Here is a 22,545-nt window from a genome sequence, read left to right as displayed (position 1 = left end):
CAAAAATTCACGAAAGTATTCACTGATTTATTTGCATTAGAAAGTCATTGAAAAAATCAAATAGTTTTCAATTTTTTTCGAAAAGGTGAACAGAATATTCTAAATTGATAAGTCACTGAAATCGCTTTAATGTAAATTAAAACTTAAGCCATTTATTTCCGTTTCCAATCTATTTTCAAGATTAATTTATGTATTGATTGGTTTTAGCTTCCTTGTGAGACGTTCTTCCTATTTTAAAAAATCCTTGCTTTTCACTAGCTGCACTTTCAGGCTAGAAGTCAGTTGGTATCAGGTTGCTCTTTGGACGTCAACGGAGATAAGATTGTGCTTAGATGTTCAATGAGAATTCCGGGGCACAGAGGTCACCACAGGCTAAGAAACTCCAAAGCCACGACCAATAAACACTGGCATAGGTCATCTACATCTACATAATACCCCGCAAGCCGTCGCCAGGGCGTGTGGCGGGGGGTGTTAAGTCACATGCCATGCATGCATAATCTCAATCATCACACCTCTACCCAAATATCAGTTCGATAATGTACTCAAACAAAGTTCATCACACGAAAGAAGGTACTTACTTACAAGAATATTCAATAACAGGATACGTATATTCAAATCATGTGGGAGGAGTGTTAAAATTCATTCATGATATCTACAAAATATACACAGCACCAATGCTAATGATTCCCTTCGCGCCTGCGATCATACAGGTATCTATTTTGACCTCTAATCGTACGAGAAAAACGAAGTTTTGGATCTATTTGTTCTACTGTCTATCTCCCTGATTATATGTATGTGATGTGACCTGCCATAGTCAGTGACATATGTGACATATCTATAACATCCCCGGATTAATGATCTGCCTCAAACTAGCGTAGAAAATTTAACCTGTATTTCAGCCTACGGTCAAATTGTGGCTTCCATCGTAATTCTTCCAATAGAGTAGTGAACCTACTAGGCTGTTCGTAAAAACTTTTCACAAACCTAGTAGTTCTTAATCGCCCTCGATCTATTTCCAAAACTAAGCCTACCTAGTGAGATCCCAGATCCTCCTAGCGCACTCTAGGTGGGGCCATCTAATGTAAAATAACAAAGCTCTTTGAGCCTCTTATTACATTTGCCAAGTAAGTAACTTTTTATGAATCCTAACTTTTTATTGATATTGCTCAAAGTTCACGAATCTGTTTTCCCTTGGGCCTGTCTGTGGTTATAATAGCATCCAAATATTTAACCGATTTTATGTTTGTTATGTTGGTTTCCGGAATAGTTTCTTTTCGGGTTTAATACTCATCCTCCAAAAATTCATTGACAGACAATTCTTTAATTTTAATTCTAACTTCCACGTCAAACAACACTTTTGGACCACATCGAGGTCATTGTATAATGATTACCTATCTTCATTACCGGTTATACCCCTATATATCACTACGTCGTCAGCAAGTTTTCTGGAAACATATGCGGCATATGGCGTGGTAGATCGAAGACGAATTACGAGCAGGGAATATGATCTAATTCGCGGACACCCGATTTTTTCTTTAATATTAATTCCGACCGAAAGGTTCTCAATTTATATATGTATCATATCTTTACTATTGCTTACCTATATTAGCGTTATTAAGAAACATGATAGTAAAATAAAATAGAATTGTTAATATTTAAGTAATTAATCATATATTAATTCTAAATAAATAATGTTTTATATTATTTCAATATATGTTGGTACATTTTAATTAACATTTATTTTGTTTGTAATTTCCGGAAACGAGTTTTAGAACCATAGCCCTCCCTCATTTCCGTAATATTGGTTCTAAACAACTTTCATGTCAGGGGTTTGGTGGTAGAAGAGACCCCATAGTCTCAATCTCGCCCTATATAAATTAAGACATGCGCGGAAAAAATACGAATGCTTGAATCTATTCGTTGGGCCCTCTATTTGTCTATAATTTTGTGAAAATCGTCTGTCCTGCCTATGTAATTGGGGGGTTGAATTATATTTTCTATCCTGTTCAAGGTGAATAATTTTTACACTCTGAAGTTGTTGCATTGTAATACATTTTAGCGGATGACTCCGTCAAAAGTTACTGTTGCGGTATATGTTGCCTTTGAATTAATATTTTCTATATCGGATGAAAATCACACGATTGGCATATTTACAATAGGTTTTATCTTACTGTAAATCTTCGCATGCATAAAAGTTCCCATCCCGGATAATTTAGTAAATATTTGACGCTTATTGTTTTTTCGTTCGAACATGCCTCTAATATTGTACAATTTGCCTCTGTATCTTGTACAATTATGTAAACAGTGTTTTTTGAGATGGATCCCTTATGCACATTGCATAATTTATATGGGGTCTAACGAAAGAAAATAGCACATCTCCTACGTATATTCATCGTTACATTTTCCATCTATAGGTTTGATGAATGCTAGCTTCTTTACGGCCCCTTCGGAAATAGTGCATTGGGTGTTTTCTCCATTTAAGTTCAGGGAAAATGGAAATTTTGGAGAGAGAAAATTTTTCATATATAATCATTCACAATTCTATAGTAATGACTTCATCCAAGACCAAAATCCAATTCTCAAGCAGTGTTTAATAATTGTCCTAAATGGTGCATCCCATCCTTCAATTCATACAGGGATTTAAATGGCCTATTCATCAAGCTGTAATCAATACCTTTTAGTGCAGAATATGTTATGGGCAGTATAAGCTCTGCGTGAATTCACTGAAATGATGATATACTTTTAAAAGTATTAAGCAAATATTAATAATGTAGGTATTGATTTCTTAAATCAGATGATATTTCAATGATTTAGAGTTTCCCCGGCGAATGGTATGGATGAAGTTCTCTCGGGTTTCCAGTCAGGCAAGGTAATCAGCGTCCAACGTTTCGACGGGTGACTCTGCCACCGTTCTCAGGTTTTCGAGTCCTAAGGACGATGGCAGAGTTAGCTGTCGAAACATTGGACTCTGATTACCTTTCCCGCATTGAAACCCGAGAGAACCTCAACCAGATGGTATTTATTTACTGATTCGGACACACAATTAGGAATATCTGCGATGATTAAATTGCTTACATTTATTTAATGTTGACAAGCATCTGTATTGATGAAGTTCACTTGCTTATAATTTATAATATATGAGTTATATCGTTTCCATTAAGTATGAACTATGCTAAAGTGATTGTAAATATTAGCGCTGCCTGGATTTTACGCTTGTCTTTGATAAAGAGAATTCCCTCTATTTCCAAGTGGATCCACTATTCACCCTTTTTTTAAATAGTTCTTTTTCGCAAGGCATTGGCAATAGTCTATATAATATTTTATATAAATATTTATTGTATTTATATTAATAAAATTGTTTTAATGTTTACTGAATAACCAAACATTTTTCATGTTTATTCTAAAAATAATCTGGTTCCTACGTTAATTTTTCTTTGAATATTATAGAAGTCTTATGATTTAAATTGGGTACAGCGATGTTTATGTCCTTGAAAAGTCAATCCTGGTATGCCTTTAATTTCTTTTGACAGGTTTATATTTTTTAAATTTCATTTTTATGGAGATATTTTTTAATTAAATTTGATGGAAATGCTAGCAAACAAGGCATTCGTATGAACACGCTAAGCTACCGCCTCAAACTGGTAGTAACTATAGTTTTATAGTGAAATAGATTAAATTTTCATGCAGGATTGTAGTATAATTTTTTGTGGCATACAAAGTTTGCTCTTTAGTCTGTTAGCGTGTATTCGTGGGAAGATCTAAACACATTGCGATCGGGAATTACTTCTTTTCGGGAGTAGCAAAATAAATAAACTAGACTACTTCTCTTGGTGCAGATTCGAAGACCATTTTCAATTTGTAAACAGGTGTAAATCGCAACCTTGAACCCCAAATGATATACGGAAGCGGTTAAATGGATAATTTATATGGGAAATGAAAAAAGGATTGCCCGTGAAATGTTTTGCACTAGGATAAATAAATTAACGATAAAATTTATTAAACCTCTAAGATGGCATACTCATGAATGCAATACTCTTATAAGCGTTTGATAAATATGGGATGAGCGTATCAAAAACATTCGTAGGATCACGAAGACCAAAAGTGGTTTTCTGAGAGGGGGTGCTGAAAGTGCTCTCTACCGAATATCACGTCTTCCAATCCATTTGGATCTCTGCTACTCAGTTCCTTGCCTCATTATCTCCTCAAATTTATCCATGCCGTCTCACATTACGCTTTCCACTCCTGTCTCAAAGCTCACCGTCTGTCAGAGAAGCATACTTCCACGCACTCCGTCCTTCCCCAACTATTATCGTCCCAATCATTGTTTTGTTTATTCCCGTCTCTTCGATGCTCCCTCCTGTCCTCTCCATCTCTTCCGCGACCTCTCCCCTGTATCTTCCCCATCGCTATTCAAGGCAATCACTTATTCTTGCATTTACCCAGCGAGATGCGATGACCTTCAGAGGAGTCTTGATTGAAAAACACCTCCACCCCTTTCCCTCGTCACAAGGAGGAACCCCTTCTCGGACTTTCCGAGAGATCATGGCGGCGTGTCAGAGCAGTCTAGGATTTCACGCTGGTTTTCTCATCAGGTGAGTCTTCAAAAAGGTTCTCATTGCAGCGGAGCTTCAACGAGGGTTTTTGTTTACTTTTGATGCCCTTTTAAAACTTCCTAAAGGACTTTGCTATTTTTTTCCTTCTTGCCACGCAGTTTTTTTCCGTAAAATCGTGCCGATCCGTGAAACTTATTTATGACTCAAGGATGTGTTTACTCATCGCAGTTAGGCATTTTGGTTTAGTCTTTAATACTTATCTTTGGGGAATTTAATCACATTCTGCTGGAAATACTCGCCAAAAAACGTCCCAGATAACTTGAACTATTCCGGTTAAGAAATTTGCATCATCCTTCGCTTCCACGGATAGGTACTACATGTAAGCGTGAAAAAAAAATTGCAATGCAGTTATTCTGCTTCGTCGATTTTCATTAGCTTCTTTATTCTTCTTTCATATGATATTTAGTTAAGTGCTATAATCTATATTAATTTCCTCTCGCATAAGTATCGTAACAGTTTTTGTGAGGCAAATAATGTCTTATTCTCTTCGCAAAATGACACCAATAAAATTATTTTTTCCGATAAAAATAAGATATCATGCATCATCAAACGTTCCGTGTGCTCATCAATAAAATATCTCCACAATCTGGGACAGGAGAAAAAGTCACTAATTTGTGACCTTCAAATAGTGGAACAGAATTCTGGTTGTTTAGCTAACCATTTTTGTATATGAGAAATAATTTAACCTTTGATTTTTTCTGCTTCCTTATTATCACCGACATCTTATCTGATTGCTAATCTTAATGTAAGTACTAATATAAATCTTCTCTGTTGTCAAAATGAGGCACTGGTCTGTGCATTCAATGCAATGGTTTTTCTGGCCATATAAATGTAGCTACACAATAAAACTTATACGTGCCTATATTTTCACTGATTGATGCCGCTATGGAAAATAAATATAACCATTTCGTCTCTGGTGGAATTATAGGTAACCTGCATTGAGAATGAACCTCATAAAAAATTATATATGTATCAGACAAATTCCAAAGAAACTGCGGGAGATGCCGCAACAGTAACTTTTAACGGAGTCATCCGCTAATGTGCATTTCAATGCAACAATTTCCGAGTGTAAAAATCATTCGCCTTGACTGGGATTTTCAAATTACAGTGTTTAAGAGGACGCCTCGATAGCTTAAGTGGCTAAAGCACTCGACCGGATATTGAGGGATCTGGGTTCGTATTCCAGTCAAGGCAAACGATTTTTACACTCTGAAATTGTTGCATTTAAATGTATCAGCTTTGAAAGGGGTTTATCTCGAGTTTAATAGATCGAAATACATCATAAATGATTTGATATTTTCATAACGAAAAATAAAATAAATATCTCCATATTTTTATGTAGAATTCTCAAGACTAGTAGAAAGAAAGTTATTCAGTGTCTCTTTTGGATGAAAATATCCTCCGTACCGATTGGAAACAATCTAAAGAGCTGGCAGGGAGTGAGTACACAATTATTTCTTCATTAATTATTTATTAATTACAGCTACCTTTACACATAATTGTAGCTTCGTGTGGATTGAGGACATTTATCTACGTCCTTCCTCCGGCTCTCAATCTCCGCCGACGTATCGATGACAGACTCGGTCTTCGTCTCCAGGGCTTGAGAAGTTGAGTGCGGAGTATTTAAATAAGTATGAATGCGGTCACTGATGTGCGAGTGGAAAAGGTCCATAAGCTGTAGGGTACACTCTTAAATCTGTTAAGCTAATGTCCCTAATAATTAAGCATCTAATTGGGTATCGCATTCATTGCCTTACTTTGATTACTTTTCGACCCACACAGTGTTTTGAAGTCATTCCGGATAAGATAAGATATGGAGCAAAAGACCCTACAAGCGAACGTTAACCTGTTTCAAAATTGATTCTTTATCCGTGCGTGATGTTCCACATATCTCTTTGCAGAAGAGGAAGTCGGCAAACATGGAAATTAACGATGGTGGTATGGAAAGATTCAAGGTCGATGGACCCTAACCACAGGGGTATGGTAAACCGCCGAGGACATGCTGTGAAAATGAAACAGATATCAAGTGATGTCAATTGTTAGCCGTGAAACTTATTTATAAAACGTGGATTCTGTCATTTTACGTTTCTGAGTGACCCTACGTTTTATCATTCGATGGGGAAAACAATCTTGTACACTTGTATTTTCGTGCTATTCATCTCCTTTAGCATACTTATCATGAAATAAAATTTATTTATTAACTTTGCGGGCAAAAAGAGTTATTAATTGTTTCTATATGTATTTATTTATTCTTTACACCTTTTAAAATATTTTTAGTATAATTTTACCACAGATTAATTTGGAAAGAAACCGAGTGAATATGAACGAATTCTTCATCAACACGAACAGCAGCCTGTCAATTTAGACCAATTAGGTGGGTCTCTGTTGGGTGCGTATTTCATCGGTGTTATGTAATTACTAGTTGTAGTAAATACTAAGGAATATAACAAGGATATAACACAAGCTCAAAAGAAACAATTTGAGGGTGCTATTAAAATGAACTAGTGTTTTACAATGAAAGAAAAGAATGGGTTGGGGTCGATGCACAATTAGAGAGACATGTTTAAGATTCCAACCCTTGGCACCCGAGTACTAGGGACTATTTTCCAAGGCACGGGTATCAAAGTCCCAATGTTCAGCGTTTGCAACCCAGTTACAGGTACTTAGAGTCCGGTGACTTTATTTTGCCATGAACGTCAGCCACCGCAGAAAAGCTATTTTTAACCATTAGTATCGTATCACTGCTTTATTTAATTCCAGTTTTTTCATTTAAATTATATGCTTAGTGGCTGAGATTGGCGTAAAATCTTGTGGCCTTTTTACTTCAGGGTTTTAATTCAATTCCTTTCTTAATTGGTATCTATGGAAGATATTTTTCAAACATGTTTTTCACAGATATTTTATTACCATTCCCGTCCGGGTAAATACGGGTCTGGCAGATGGAAAGCTACAGGATCAGTGCCAAATCTTGAAAATACTGTCCTAACTGGAAAGGACTGCATGATGAAGAATAGATTTAATGGTGCCCGGCGTCTATTTGCGGAATATATACACGCTGGAATTGATGGCAGAAAGATTCATATCTTCATTCATTTTATTTTTAAATTTGACCTGGCTTACATATCATTAGATGTCGGCTATAATTTAAGAAAATACCAATTACGGAAAATAATGCAAAAACCAATGTTTTACAAAGTGAAGCTCGATATTATTTATTTCCTTTAACACTAAATATAGTCTCACGTTGGTTATGTTTCTTCCAGCTATTTACACCTTCTCGTCATCTTATCATAGAAGTTTTTTAGTATTCAATTCATCCTGGGGCTGAGGCCATGACATGCCGTTTGGTCTGCTAGAAAAGCAGTCATTACACACATAGCTTCAGCACCTGAGAAATTCAAAGAACGACCCTTACTTTACTCGGCAGTTTTGCCGCATTAGACGATATTCCGTCCAGTAGGTGACTTAGCGTTTTAAATCCTAATTTGGAGTGTAATCCGAGCAAAGGTATACGATTTTTAATTTGATGAGTTACATTGCCTGTCAGTTTCGATTACGTCAACGGCGAAAACGAATTTCCATGGTCGATAGGAAATACTACCTGTACGAACGAACTACGCATTGATTGACCAATTCGTCAGTTATTTTTGTGACTGCTTACCTTGCTCATTCCTGTTGTAACGGTGACATATATTCTCCTGATGAATGATCTATTCACACTCATAAATCATGATTCAATCAAGGGCTAGATTTTGGCAATATACTAATCCTCGAAAAGCGAGACCAAATATCACCATCTAAAATTTTCCTTCCGCTCCCCTGGTTAAAATCAGATGAACTGTGTCAATAGGAAACCATTAATTTAGCTTTGTTTTTATTAAGTTTAGCATGATTATAGTTAATGGCATATTAAAGGGTAAATTAAAACTTGGTAAAATATATAGATAAAGTTTTCTTCGCTCGCAGTCATACCAGTCGGCAGTCTACGACCAGTACGAGTGTGCTTTATACAGCACAGGAATTTACACGTGACCGTTTTATGCTCTGAATCTTCGTGGAAGGAACGTATGCTGACGAGATGGATTTATATTGAGGCTCGCTAGTTGAGAAACTTTAGCGGTCTATAGGATTTAAAAAAGGATATATTACCACACATAACCACTTCTCTTCATCCTTAAAGTCAATTGAGTGGGGTATTGAGAGGGGTACTTGGCTGCAGGTACCTGTACTTCCCAACCATTCCGGGAAATTAGGAATGGTACGAGTTTCGCGCGGGGTACGTGGTAACCAAATTTTCTTTTAGGCGAGAAGTGAGAATCTGGCGGTCCAAAATGAGTTTTGGCTTAAAAATACAATTCACCGGCACGAAGACTTTTGCTGGGATCGGAGTAAGGAGGAGATGGGGAAGGTAGGGCGTCAGAAAGCGAGAGGGAAAGAGAGAGAGAGAGCGAGAGGGTCGGGGAAAGGATTGAGATGGGAAACGTTTGGTTGGCTGATGTAATTTTCGACCAGTTTTTTTTAGGCAACCATTTCGACGAAGTCCACGGATCAAGGTCTGCGAAGTATTTCAGAAAGCTGTTTGGAAGTTGGAGTATGTGTGCGTGAAGTCATTTGTTGGAACCGGAGCTTCTTTCAGTCAGAAAATTCCTCCAGCCTACGGACTTTTTTAGGTGCTTGCCAGACTTTTTAAATCCTCGCCGACAGTTACGTAGACTTATAGTGAAAGCTTCCATTAAAATTTCTCATTGGGATTCAAACGAATTCAAGTTTACGATCGAATGTGGAAAACCATCGCAATCTCGTGAGATACCATTTGCGTGAAAATGGCCGCAGACTTTCGGTTTAATGATTTCTGTCATATTTTCACGTGAAACAAGGATTTACGTTTCCACTTTTAAATTTCGATTCTCCATGAACGTTTGGGAAGAAAACAAATGAGGAAGTACTTGGTATGGTGGGCGAAGAGAGGGGTTTGTTGGGAGAACTCCTATGGAGGCAGGAAAAGTGGATGAAGGGGTGCTGACCGGCAGTGGGATGTTGAAGACTGTAATAGAGGGGAGAATGTTAGGCAAAAGAGGAAAGGGAAGGAACAGGATAGGGGTGTTAGACGGGATGAAAGGAGGAAGAAAGTACTCAGAGATGAAGAGGGACCTGATATAAAGTACGTTATTGGATTTTGTGTTTTGTTAGGAGTCACAAAATGTTTTATTTAGTAGCTGTGTCCATCCAAAAACCTACCTTAATCGGTAGATTACCTAATAATAAGCATAAATGTTTATATCATGATTAATTTAACCGTAACACCTTGATGATTTGTTCCGATACACGGCAGTGCATCAAAGCGACCCTCGATGCATTGCCCCCATCACGTGTAACTAAATTGATTGGAGAACCCGCGCCAAAGGTCGCACTAGAGTGCTCCAAAGTTTTAGGTGTATTTACTTTTCGGAGAGATACATTCGAGTTTTATCTGTGCGCTCATCCGTACGTTGAAGGCAAGTAGAATGGAAAAACACAACCGGTGACAACGGGAGGGAGAATACAAAGGCGCGATAGAGGGAGGGAGTGTGCCGGGAATCGGATGCCGATGAGTGGGACCCAGGTAAGAGAGAACAAAGGCGGAGGGGCGAGCGTGTCGCTGCAAAGGGAACGGAAGTATGGGTAAAGATATTTTTCGTGGGGAATTAGGGTCAAAGAATATCCTAAGGTGAGCGAAGAATACGTAAATAGGTTATTTCTCTATGCTGCGGTGTGCGGTGAATGAACGCCGGTTGTGAGTTGTTAAGGATGGGCAGGGAGAGGGGAAGGAGAGGCAGTTCGAAGTCGTGCGTCGAATGAATAAAGTCGATCCAATCATCTTTTTGGGGGAGGGCATGGAGTGATATCTTGGTTATTGATCGGAGGCAAAGTACGGGTCGTTGTATCGCCTCGTGGGGAAACGATTTACAATCAAAATTCCCTTTCAGCTGCCCGAGAGTATTCTTAGAGATTGTTGATATTTGTTGCGAGGGGAACGTCCATTTCCAGCTGATATAAAATCACCATGAATATAAACGGGGTCGGGCTGGTTGATTCCGATTTTCGAAATTTGAAAGCTCGAATTGGCACACTCGCCGAAAAGCAGCTATCGACATTTCAAAGTATTGTTATAAGCATGATCGCCTATAATATTTAATGTGTACGTTTAGAACGTAATAATGGATTTCAAAGAAACGATAAAAGGCAGAGTATGAATAGATCTAGAAAGGATGAGCATCCGATTTGCTGACCGCATAGCTATTCTAGCAGAGAAGATGAAATTCAAAGAACTGTAGGAGATGCCGTGACTGTAACTTTAGTGGAGTCAATAAACAGAAGAGAATATGTAGAAGAAGGCCAATAATAGATCCAAGTATTGTAGAATGAGGCCACAGATGAACTACAAGAAGCAAGTAATGGTAAATACCGGCTCACGGAGGCAAGAAGGAACAAAGAAGCTGGCAGTGAAGGGGATCGCTTTGAGAGCGGCTCCATACAATCCTCGGGTTCATAACTTAAATGATGATATGAACGCCTTCAACAATCGGACATAATTGCCGTTAGCATTTGAAAATGGGATGAAGACAGAAATTAAGTGACTGCATCTTAATATCCTGGTATTTTTCTGCAAATCCAGTTCATTTAAAATTGAGTTGACGATATTTATTTACAAAAAAACGTACCAAGAGTTGTTTCGAGAGTTCACTTTGACTGAGTGACATAGTGAGGTGAAAAGATAAAATGTCTCCCAAGTGGTAATAGGTTTGTCGCGAAGGGAATAGGCTAAAAAAAGGAGGGTTTATGGATGCATCTTGTTGAATACCATTTAACCTAATTGGTTTCAAAATGTAATCGCGGGGGAAAACACGCAAGCATGAGCAGGTACCATTATAAATGGGAAAGGGTATAAGGATGAATACCTTCAAGGGGTCAATCAATCTTGCATCAAAGATAAATTGCTCAAACTCTTAATATGCCAAAAATTAACAACTGATGAGGGAAATTAACCCCTGTATTTTACATTATGACCAAGGGAAGAGAGCTGGTATTTAATTAATTTTCCTGATACGTTGAATTTCTTGATTCTAAAAGTGACGCCAATACCGTTATGAAACTGGTAAAAATTTCCTTCATTAAGGAAACATTTAAAATAGCCCAAAACGTATGAGGCCCTTGGACTAAAATATTTGAAACAAACTTTCATAAGAGCACTATCTTTTTTTTTGTTTCCTTATTAAATGTTTGCTGTCTATATCTATTTCTAGCCATAATCTATGTTAAGACGGTATGCTAGAATGTACTATATCCTTGCATATTTGAAGTTACCTGTTGAACAGAAGCCAATACCTGACCATATGGTGGTTATAATTAATCTTACTCAGAAGGTTTATGGCCAACAATCAAATTAAGTTTAAAAATACGTAGGCTGAAATCCAATTCACTTAACGAGAAATAAATTGGTTAATAGTTGGCATAATCGATTGAAAAAGTGTGCAGAATGTAGTAATACCCGGCGCAAAATGTTGCGCTGAACAGTACTTCCATCAAATCTGGTTTCTTGCAGTTGGAATGCGCCCAGATGACATTTTCTTGCCATCTCGTCTGCTAATTTTTTGATCAAGTGAGCACCTGTCAACGATACATTGATCGAGCTCCCAAGAAAATTAAAGATATAAGGGAATGGCAAATGGAGATGGAAATGAAGTACGGAGCATTGAAATGAAGGGGATAAATTAAAAGCAAATTAACAGGAGATCTCAGTTGAGCCTTGGTGAATCCTCGCTAACTGAAAGTAAATGGCATGTTTACAATCGAAATCAGATATATCATAAACAAGGCGAAAATTTTTATGGCGTAAATTGTTCTTTCAAGAAGTCTTCAGATCATTTTCAAAAGAGCCTTATCAAAACTGAGGAGCTATTAGTATTTAATAAGCTTGAGTTAGTCATTATTGATTGGTATTCAGTAAGATTAATGAAAATGCTTTCTGTCAGGAGAATATGAATAATTTATAAAATATAAAATTAATGAGAATTCTTACATTCCAAAGCTTTTATTCTAATGAGGTCGCATGACTCTGATTAAAAATACGGTATTTTCCTCTCTTCAACTTGGAATCCAATATAAAATCGTTTGCAAGATCGTTAAAAAGCTGACGAAAGAAGTAGTTCCGCTTTGATTGATGGAATGAAAAGGTAGGCGTTTATTCTTGAATTAAAAAAGCGATACCTAATAAGGGAAATGAAGGAATTGAAAAATTGAAATTCTTCTATGGTTATGTTAAAAACTGAAGGTTTCGATACACTTCAACAATCTAGAGCGGTTGCGTTCGGCGGTATCCCGATCCTTACTTGAAACGTCCCATCCGAAGGACGACGTACCCACTCCAAATGCTCTCCACAAAGGACCTCAAGTAGGGATCGGGATACCGCTGAAAAAGATCTTCCGTCTCCAGCATTCGAAGCTAGTCACCGCATCATATTGATTCCCGATAGATGTTTTTATTTTGGCTGTTTTTTTTAGCTCGGTAGCGTTAATAAGTGGTATGAAATTGTCGTTGGAATGTAACGAATACAATCCATTTTTCCATATTAGCCGTAGGTCCAGGTTTTGCAAGGGATGGAGTTACATATCATAATTTAAATACAAACTAGTATGTATATTCTCTATACTAAAGCTTACTGAAGATTGCACAATCCACTCAAGATACCTGTAATTATTATGGTTTTTTACTTCGGAGTATAAAATGAAAGAAGGCACGCGCATCAGAGTAAACCTTATTTGCCTGTGCACTTGATTCCAAGGATTTTCAAAGTTTACCATTTGTACTTAAATATGGGGAACATTAGTTTATCAGAAAAGCAAATATTATATTGGAAAATAAAAAATAACCGGTTTTTTCTTTCTTAGGAGACAGCGATTACAACATATTATATTTACCACTTATATTTCGATGAATAATTGGCTAAAGATCCACGTTACGCTTTGTCAAAGAGAAAACCTTTCAACACAACGAGCCTATCCCATTGATTTCGGTGTAAGAAAGAATATTGCTAATAACCAGCCCTTGAATACGATTTCCGTAATTGGTCAATATTGACGCTGAAAACGTCGATAGCTATTTCACCAGCGATTGCAGTCGGGCATCAGGAATCAGGGAAGTCACTCCAATCCACCCCCGACCCACCCATCAGTGAATGAAGTGGGGGACGGAGGTTGATGGAACGACACCACTCATTACTCGGCGGAAGGCTCAAAACGTTTTATTTATTTTTGGCGTGCCCCCGACGCATTCCTCTCGACCTTGGCTCCGGTAAGTGAAATGTACCCGGTCTCAAAATATCCAACCAGATCATACATCCTCCCCCTTTCGTCCACACTGACGCGAGCACATCCTCCCTCGCGTCCCCCCCGCCGGCGATCCCTCCCCCGTCCACCCCATGCTACGTCGAAGCAACCTTCGAATAATCGCGCTCCTTATCCCGTCCCCCCGCCCCCTTCGCTCCCCTCTCTTCCTCGCCCGTCTCCTCCTCCTCTCATCTTCTCGGCTACAGCTTTCTTCACCCTCCCTTCTCTTTGCCGATTGTTCCAACGCGTTCAGGTAATCTCTAGGCATGGGGTCTCCCCCCCCTCTCTCTTTTGCGGCGTTAACGAGACGCTTCGCGCGCCTAGTGATTTAAAGGAGCCGAAAGGGGGAGGGAGGGAGCGATGCTACTCTCTCGGAATCCTGATCCATTATGCTTAGAGTGCTGGGCCAATTTGAGTTACTGTCAGAGGAAAGCAATGTTTGATCATCTGGTTTGCGCTGGCAGAAACTCAACGGCAAGAAGTGAACATCACTGTTTTCTTGGGACAATATTTAACCGATTTTATTAATCAATATTGCTTAAGGAATGGTATTGCAAAAAAATTGACTTTTCTAAACTAAAAATTAATTATCTCATCGACAAAGATTAATATGCAAGTTAAATAAATTTATTTATTCAATATTTACTGAAAAAGAATTCACGCTGTGCCTTTGCATTAATTCTTCTCATTAACTTTTTAAAAAATTTTGTTGTGCGGGCAAATATTCCATCCGTTGATTTTTTCTGTATTACTTGGTCGTTTCAGACTAGTTTGTACGAACATGTGGTATAGTTGAAAATCAAATCGATAAAGCTGTATGGTCGATTACTCTTCTTCCACACCAATGTTCAAACAAATTAGCGTAACAGTGGAAAACAAAATATTTTATATTCCCTTTCTTGTACCCTCTTGAAATCCCTCCATGTAGATGGTAATGCAGAAGTTTAATTACCAAACACGAGCGGTTCCTCCTTAAATATTAACTCGTCTATTCTCTTATAAGCAAAACTTCTGCCCCCTGAAACAATTATTTATGGACAGTTTCTACAGGTTAGGATAGATTTTGGATGGACATAGATTATAGAACGGTACAACAATACATTTCCTTAATTTTCATGACAAAAAAAATCCGATATCCGACACTACAGTAAGACCTTCCACCTTTCATTCCGTTCAACATACCTAAACCATTCCTAACCCTTGCTCGCTTCCCTAAAGTTCTTTCCTCTATTTAAGACTTCAACGTATTATTACCAATCAAAACCCTCTGCATGAATCTTTCCTGCATCCTCTAAATTTCTCTCAACAATATTTTGCCCCATACCCACATATAAAATATAAAATCACCATTAGAATTTACACAGTGTATTTAAAATGAAAGCTAGGTTTAAACCTAGGTATTTGTGGAATTACCAAGTTCTATCTTTCATTTTAATATGTTTACCATATAGTTCTTCTAAATATTCTTTCCACCTCTCGTGAATCTTCCCAGGTTCAATTAATGATTTTCCTGACTTTTATGCTTGAATGCTTATTCGGATTTAGTTTTATACTTCCTGTTTATTCTGCCACCTTCTTTACAGCGCTCCAATTTTACCCTTCCTGTTTAACTTTTGCAATCCTCGAACTGTGTCTTTCACCATGCTTCTTGCTCCTAATCAGTTTCCTGTCTCAGTTTATAATTAATCTCATTGTACTTTTTCTGTATATCTCTGCGTTTATATTTTTTCATTTTCTACTCTTGTCTATCTTGCCGGCCTCGGTGGCGGTGGGGTAACGTCCTCGCCTACCAACCCAAAGGTCGCGGGTTCGATTCCCGCCTAGGCGGATTTCCCTCCATCTAGGGCTTGGTTGTATGTGATTGTCTGCAAGATAATGTCTGTAATGTAGGTGGAAGAAGGGACTGAAAGAAGGTCTCAACCTCGCCCAATTAAGTCGATAAATAAATAAATATCTTCGTCATCTCTTGTGCAATCCGTATTTCTTTGTCTTTTCCCTGTTTACTCTCCCTATAATTTCGTTGAAGGTTTCCAAAATCCCTTATTTGCTGTTTGAATTTTTCTTCCATTGTACCTAAATTCCTCTACTCATCATAATTTTATCTACAGTCTGGTGATAATTCTGTCTTATAGTCCCGGAGAATGCGAGGGCGGTTCAATAAGTACCCGTGTTTCACGACAAAGGGCGTTCCTGAGGGAAGTTTAAGTAATCATCGTGTGTTTCCATCTATCAAACGACGGTGAAACGAATTTTAGACTGATTTAAAGGTTAGTTTGGATTTGGCAGCCATTCGAGTAAGACGTGTTCCGTGATTTTCGCTAAGATGGAAAAAGAGCAGTATCGTTCGGTAATTCGCTTTTTGTTTTTGGATGGGAAGAAATGCGAGGAGATGAAAGCAAAGTTGGATGCTGTTTATGGGGACACTTCGCCATCTATGACCACAGTTAGATATTGGTTCAACGAAATTAAACGTGGTCGAACATCTGTTCTTGATGAGGAGCGACCAGGACGCCCGGCAGACGTGGTTACCGAGGAAATCCTTCAAAAAGTCCACGCCATGATTCTTGCTGATCGACGAACGAAAGTGCGCGAAGTGGGTGTGCCAACCGGAACGGAAATTAATATTTTACATGATAAGTTGGCGATGAAAAAATTGTCGGCCCGATGGGTGCCGCGATTGCTCACGGTGGACAGCAAGCTGATCCGGCTGTCAACTTCGAACTTTGCATGAACTACGTTATGAATTGCTACCGCACCACCCGTATTCACCCGATCTGGCTCCTTGTGACTGTTTCTTATTCCTTAACATGAAGAAATGGCTCGCGGGAAAAAAATTAGCTCAAACGAGGAAGTTATCGCCGAGACAGAGGCGTATTTTGGAGAGTTCGACAAATCCTAATTTTTGGAAGGGGTTAAAAAATGGCCGGAACGTTGGGAGAAGTGTATCTTTTTAAAAGGGGACTATGTTGAAAAATAAAAAAAGTTTTTGAAAAAATGGCTTCTTTATTTCTAACACGGGTACGTATTCAACCACCCTCGTATATCTGTATTCCATTTTCTTGACCGCCTTCCATGTTTTATCTTATTGAACCAGGCTTTGCGTTATTACTAAAATACGATCTGAATCTGCATTCGCTCTGGTGAGACGGTAATTTTTTAATCACGCAGTTCTAAAATCTGCTCCTCCTTCATAAAGTAGTCTAACAAATATCTTTCTGGATCCTCGTGCATTTTCCATTTAAACTTCTTGTGGTGAAGTCTTCTTGGACCAATGCTCGTTATGATTAACCCCTGGCTCCTGCAGAACTCTTCAACTTTCTCCTTACCTTCCTTGTCCTTAAACCGTATTTCCTTTTCTTATTACCATATCTTCCTTCTCCCATCGACACCTCATTACTATCAAATTGTTCCTTCAAGGAGCATCAGGAATTATTCCCTCTTAATTGATCGTTTCGCTTCTTCCTCCGCAGGATTGCTTTGTGTCATGCAGACCAGGACAATGATCAAATTCGTTGGCTCGGCTTTAAATTCTAATAATAATATTATATCGGTCGCTTTCTCTATGTTTGATACGCTTCTTTCTACCATGTTGTTCCATATTATTGCCACCTCTCACTGGGCCCTGCTCTCCGCTGTATATACTCTATAATAATTACTCAAGTAATCCCCGAGTCCCGTAGTTAACAGGACTCATTTTCATTGTATTGTCCATCCTAATAGTCTTAGGATTTATAATTTACATGGTTTCTTGTTGTCTTTCTTAAAAGTGTTTCTATTACGATATAATCGCTCAAATAGCTTCCCCCTGGTTCTTTTCCATTAGCCACAATGAGGCACAGCTACTGCGCGGACCTTTCGTCAGGTTAATATTCTTCAAACTATGTGACATGGGTGGCCCTAACAATAGTGATTGCTCCCCCTACTACAGATCTGGGGGTTAACAGAACACAAATGACCTTGCTCCTCGTCTAGGCCCATGGTGAGGGTCACTAGAAACAGTATGAAAATTTTATCACAAAAACCATTGCAGTTGTAATGCCATGCTACATATATTTTTCCCTTAATTCAGAGATTATTTGGTGTCAAATGAAGGTTTCAAGTTAGAAGAAGGAAATATTATCCCGCAAATATCACAAATTTTACTAGGCGAAGAAAATTTATTCTCTCATTTTTTGATTCCTCAGTATTACCTCCACCCCTTTCTCTGCATGTAAGGAAAATAGTGTAACAAGTATGTTTTTTATGATACGTGCAGCTGGGACTAATCTTATATTTTCTTAAACGGAAATAATTTGAACCTACTTTGTATTTTATCATTCTTTTTCTGTTATTAATTATTAGGTCATTATTTTACTGGTTCTCATACAAGCACAGTTTAACGATGAAATTCTACGACGTTGAATGAATAATTATCGGCCAAATGCCGATAATTATCCAAAAGAATGTATTCGTCACATTGCCAAAAAATCTTAAAATACTTATTATCATTGATGTTTTTGCGAACAGAGGAGATCTGATGTTTCAGGTGTGCTGTGTGGTTTTCGGGTACCAAATTTCCTGGGAAATCGTAGGCACAGGGAAATGAACTGACCCCCTACCCTATTAATGTGTGAATTTCACCCGCCGTTGGGCTTATTATTGGATAAATTCTATCTCTCCTATAAAACCAATCTTCGAGTCGGTAGATTTTTTTATTCAGAATGTCATATGCAGTCTGCAGTCGCTTAATATAGCTTGCAGATGATTCTATATAGCCCTCACACATGGGAAACGGTTCATAAAAACGTATATATTAAATTAACCTCTCCTGACCTTGAGGCGTGGCGAATGGAGCAAATGGGAAAAGAACACTGGAAGCGGTGGAAATTTAGTTTAATCAGGAGGATGGAAATGAAAGCTTTACACCGAGTGACCAATGAGGTTGTTCACGCAATGATTAATACTGACGCAAGGAAGGAGAGACCCGTTTTGGAGCATTCAAGTAAACGATTATAATGCCATAGATATAATTGCAGGAAAAATAGAATGAAAATATGACCAAGGAATTTGAGAAGTGATGGGAATCCTTAGCGGAAATAACTTTGTAGGAAATACGAGTTTGTCAATGGGATAGCTTGTAGGGTTGCTACAAACTAATCATCAGATGAATATCAATCATATGATATCAACCATAACTTTATTAACTTTTAATTTTAAAGCATTTTTTCAGTCTTTTCCAGAAATAAAAGTATTTTAGTATATAAAAGTAAATAAATGCTGGATAGCTAACTTAAAAATTTTAACAGTAGGAATATTACAATATTTTAAGCCTTTTGAACTAATTAAAATCATCGTCGGGAAATCTCACAACTCCGATAGCATTAAATAACTACTATTTTTCGCCGGTCGTATTTGCATTAAAGATCTCTGTAGTTGGAAATAATATTAAAGAGGAACAGCGAAAACCTTTCTTCGCGGAATTATCGTTTGAAAAATTTTGCTTTTCTTTGAAATTTAAATTCCTTGCCAATCTCGTTTCCTGGGATGCGTAAAGATAAAGGGATTTGTGAAAATTTATAAACACGGCAAAACTTTTAGTTATTATTTGTACTCTCCAGCCCTGGTGATTTTTAATAACCATCATCATCGACAAACAAGAGTGATTCCCAGCAGCTTTTTAAACTCTCATAAAATTGGAGTGAGGCAGCTCGATTAATGGTTTTTTGGGAAAATAAATAATCATGCGAACCGAGGTGATGAATGTGCGCTTTCACTCCCTCGAAAGAGGGTATTAATTACTCCAGATGATATTTAACCTTTAGGCGATTGGATTAAATTCGCATCTTACGGCTACCGCGCTCACGAACATGCCTCGTAATTCGTCAATTTCCTTCCTTAAAACTTTTTCGAAAATTCTCTCATCTTAATTTATTTATTTAACTTTTTTTCAACGTCCGTCGGGGCAACACACCAACACCTCCCACCCTGACTAACCGTCACCCCTCCCTTGTCCCTTTGCTAACATAAGCGCCTGCCGGCCTTTCTTCCTCGCCTCCCCGCCATCCCCCATCCCTCAACCTCGTTCCTCTTCTCCTCCCTCCCATTCAGCCACCCGACATGAGGACGCCTCCAAATGACCTTGCTGGGGGCCTCTTCTGCATGACACACACAAACACATCCCCTCACGCACACGAAAACGATGGCACACATGTAAACACATTCTTCCGAGAATCTTGGGCTTTCTTCTCTTGCGTAGCTCGAAGACTTCGGTCGATGTAAAACGGACCTTTGACGAGTGGAAGGGTGGCGTTTGGGAGAAGGAGCGGGAGAGGGCGAGGGGTCGGGAGGGAAAATACTGGTAAGAATGCGAAACAGAGATTTGGTTGATGTGTTGGGGTCGGATGGAGGCTTATGGAGCAATCGAGTTGCCGATGAGTTCGGAAATGAAGGAAACCGGTACGTTTTATGTCAGGTACCCAAACAATCTGCCGTGGAGTTACTAATTACAAATACATGAAATGGGTAATTTTGTACTTAATTATACCTCTCTTGTTTCAGAATAAGCACATTATGATTTCATATACATCTAAAGTTGATTAATTGCCTCATAGATATTTTCGATATTTTCCCTGGGTAGTGGTACTGAATTTTTAACCTAGTTTTTCTAAAAGAAATAAATAATTTAATTCATTCTATGGTTCCTATCATTATGTTAGGAACCATTTCCTCAGGCTTTGAAGATTATATGATCGTATCCAATGCGATTGATAACTATCTAATAGAATGCTCTTGATATAATGATTAAATTTGGGTTCAAAATTTTACTAACTCTTCAATTCTTATATTTATTGTGAGGTGTATGGCCTTCCAAATCAATTTGATTCACTGAAGGAGGTAGACTGATATACGCTGTACTCCGCTAACCTGAAATTCTCCCAATAGTTCATCCTATCTCGGGAGGAATCCACCACGTATCCTATCTTATCATACTAACGCTTTGGTTGTGGTGGGACAGTTGGGCCGTGGAGGGTGTTCTGAATTGAATCATTGTCCTACGGCAATTCTATTCGAAGCCAACTTCTGGGAATTAAAAATATTTGGATTTTGTTAAAATTAAGAACATTAAATAAGCAGCCTGGATTTTGAAATGGATTCTTTCTGCCAGAGGATAAATTACAGTGGATCACAAATGAGTAAAAAATAACAGGAGACACTTAGACTTAGGAAAGAAAATCGGTGAGAATTAATTGTACTATTTCCGATAATAGCAGACAGCTGAAAAAAATTGAATGGTATATCATCATTGAAATCGGCGTCTTAATTCACTTCAGTTTCGGGCGTGGTAGAGCAGTGACCCGAGGGCTCAGGTTCAATTCCGGGTGACTACCCCTGAACATTGTCAGCTTCACGGTGTTATTTTGTGGGTACCAGATCTTTCTGGCAAACCACGGGCGGAACAGGGGATGAAATTGGCCGCCGCTACCTTGATGTGTGAATTTCACACGTAGTAAGGAGTAGCACTACTTACGCAATCTCTACCCTCAGCCTACAAAGCTAACCCTCCGGTTGATCACTGTTTCTTTTATTTCCTTCTGTGATACGCACTTCCTAGACGGTCGGCAGTGCTGGTAATCCTTTTTCCTGCCCCACCATTCTTTTTCTGCCCCAACATCCTTTTATGAGTCGTAGCAACCTGTTCTGGTACTTTCATCATCATAGACACGAGACGTTTCCCGACTGGTCCCGGTTGCCGGTACCGGTATTGGGAGTGATACGCCTCCCGCCACCTTTTTACTCAAACTCTTTTATCGCCACAGTAGCCATGCATTATATTTCCTTGCTCGTGAAGTAATCATCATCGGTAGACCAAATGGTAGAGCAGTGATTCTTAACCCATTTTATCTCAAATCTCCCTTAAGAACGATCTTAATGTTCCCAACCTCCAAAATAACAATTATCGAGCAATCAAGACGTTTAAAGCAGCAATTTATGGCCGGGAGAAATCTCACACCACCCCTCAGCCAATTTGAACCTTCCCTAGGGAGTGGCATTTCTCAGGTCAAGAACCCTTGGTGCAAGGGTGTGCTTTAAACTGCCCTAAGAAACGATAGGGCCGCTTAATGGACAATGAATACGAAATAAATATATTTTCTCTCTAGCTCTTTCCAATTCCAAATAATTACGTCGTGTCCTTATTCGATTCTTAAATTATCTCTTCCCGTTTCTTTGTTAGTCAGCGTAACTAATTATGCCATATACTTCCATATTCTTCTATTTATCCCCTCCGTCCACTTTCCTTTCATTCTACCGATTTCATTTAATAGCATACCTATTCTTCCTTTCTCTCCAACCTTCCTTATGTTTCTTCACCTCAAAAAGTCTTCTTTCTGGCCTCCCAACGGATCGCATCTAACCACATATTTCCCTTTCATCAACTTCATTTTTTTAGCCATGTAGTGTTACGTACCAAATGGGCTCCCATTTTAACGAATGGATTTGGTGTCTTTATATCCAGCTCCATAATAATTAGTATCCTCACATTTGTATAAACATATCAAGTTAAAATGACGTAAAAGTATACTAATTG

This window comes from Hetaerina americana, unplaced genomic scaffold (assembly GCF_022747635.1).
Source record: "Hetaerina americana unplaced genomic scaffold, ioHetAmer1.1.p SCAF_32, whole genome shotgun sequence".
Classification (NCBI taxonomy): domain Eukaryota; kingdom Metazoa; phylum Arthropoda; class Insecta; order Odonata; family Calopterygidae; genus Hetaerina; species Hetaerina americana.
This window is presented reverse-complemented; position numbering follows the sequence as displayed.